Raw genomic sequence first — 1978 nt, forward strand, 5'->3', positions numbered from 1 at the left:
CGTTATTGAAATGTGACGTGTTAACAAAGCTAGAACATTACTAGAATGGCTTCTGCCTTGAGTGGTCAGCTGAAGTCAGCTGAATTCCAGCGTCTCGATTACAAAAATACAAAAGGAAGAAAAATCTGGCATTTGGCATCAGTTCTGAACTGTTGCCGAACATGTTACAGGAGACGAGAAGCACTGATTGGGCCACGTTTAAATCCACCAATCACTGCGTACTTTTCTCATGACGTAAGAACATTTGAAATCGACGAACACGCGAACGGTTCTTGAATCGTCTTATTTGACGGAACTAAGTGAGTATGAAGTCTTTCACATTCAAAAGCGGTGGAATCGGATACAGAGGTGCTGGAGGATGTTTTACTCGCTGGTACAGTGCATGGGCCAAACAACAAACCTGTCTCCAGGTCAGCGGAACTCTCCCTTCCACAATAATTACCTGTACATTTTTTATGGCTTTTTCAGTTTACGTATTTATTTTTTATCTTTTACGTATTTACATACACAAAAATCTATCAAAAAAGTTTAAAGGGGTCATATGATGCTTTTTTAAAGATCATTATTTGGTGTAACAGAATATGTTGACATGCTTTAATGTTCAACATAACAGCTAGATTTGTTTTCATCCAGAAACCAAACTGCCTGCTTGAAGATGAACACGGATGACGCAATAAAAGTCTCCATTTACAACAAAGGTACTGTAACATTAATCTGTTTCTACTTTCTAGGTAGCGTTAATATTGGTAACATTTTATTTTAGAGTTCAGCTCTCACTTTTCACTAGTTGCTTATTAGCTTGCATATTACTAGTATATTGGTTGTTCATTAGTATCTGCATGATCTTATTCTAAATCCCTAAATCCTACCTAATACCTAAATTTAAATGCTACAAAAACTACCTTACCAACTATTAATAAGCAGTAAATTAAGAGTTAATAAAGGCAAAAGTTGTAGTTGATTGAGAATATGTTCCCTATACTGTAATGCAGTGGTTTTCAAACCTGTCCTGGAGGACCCCCAGCCCTGCACAATTTGTTTGTCTCCCTTATCAGACACCCAATTTAGTTCTTGCAGTCTCTACTAACAAGATGAGTTGAATCAGGTGTGTTAGATGACGGAGACATACAAAATGTGCAGGGTAGGGGGTCCTCCAGGACAGGTTTGAAAACTCCTGCTGTAGTGTTACTGTAATATTGTGTTCTATGCTTTACATTTGCTACTTAAGTGTTCATCTGATTATGTCTTTAGAATTTAAAAGTTAATAATCTTTCAGTAATTCATAATGGGGTAATGGGAAAGATATAAGCATTAAGTCTAAGACTATGCGTTTTTGATTTGGTAGTCTAGCAAATATTGTATGTACTGGTAATAGCAGTCGTAGGTAAGACTTTAAAGTATGTCATTGTATATTGCATATTGTTTACTTATTTAAACTTAATATTATATTTTCTTCTGAGACTGAACTTTTTTAACTCTTAACTCGTTCTAGAGCTTTAAAGGGATAGTTCACCCAAAAATGAAAATTCGGTCATTAATTACTCACCCTAATGTCGTTGCAAACCCGTAAGACCTTTGTTCATCTTCGGGAACACACGTGGTGGAGAAGAATTGTTAAATAAAGTGTTTTTTTTTGTATTGTGCCATATAAAAAGTATTCTCGTAGCTTTGTAAAATTATGATTGAACCACTGATGTCACATGGACCATTTTAATGACGTCCTTACTATGTTTCTGTGCCTTGACTGTGGTGGTAGTACCGTTGCTGTCTATGGAGGGTCAGAGAGCTCTCGGATTTCATCGGTGGCCGTGGGTTAAAATTATACTTTTGATTTTTTTACATTCAGCGCAAACAGCTGTTGTTGAGGCTTGCGCTGCCTGATTGTTTGTGAGACTTTCATGGAGAAATTAAATGTGTAACGGCATTCATAGAAACATACTGAGGTAAAAATTCAACATGTTTAGTTTATTTCTAACAT

The 1978-nt window shown here is 36.2% G+C and overlaps 1 long non-coding RNA gene across 1 annotated transcript in view; it reads left to right on the forward strand.

Moving 5' to 3' along the window:
* Window positions 1-387: 387 nt before the first annotated feature.
* Window positions 388-1978, forward strand: part of LOC107565500 (uncharacterized) — a 2176-nt gene continuing 585 nt past the window's right edge. Inside the window, exons 1-2 of the long non-coding RNA XR_001606382.1 lie at window positions 388-410; window positions 634-698. This is a non-coding gene — a long non-coding RNA (uncharacterized lncRNA). The remainder of the gene's footprint in view (window positions 411-633; window positions 699-1978) is intronic.

The sequence above is a fragment of the Sinocyclocheilus grahami genome, unplaced genomic scaffold, assembly GCF_001515645.1.
Source record: "Sinocyclocheilus grahami isolate Dianchi unplaced genomic scaffold, SAMN03320097.WGS_v1.1 scaffold1005.1, whole genome shotgun sequence".
Classification (NCBI taxonomy): Eukaryota; Metazoa; Chordata; class Actinopteri; order Cypriniformes; family Cyprinidae; genus Sinocyclocheilus; species Sinocyclocheilus grahami.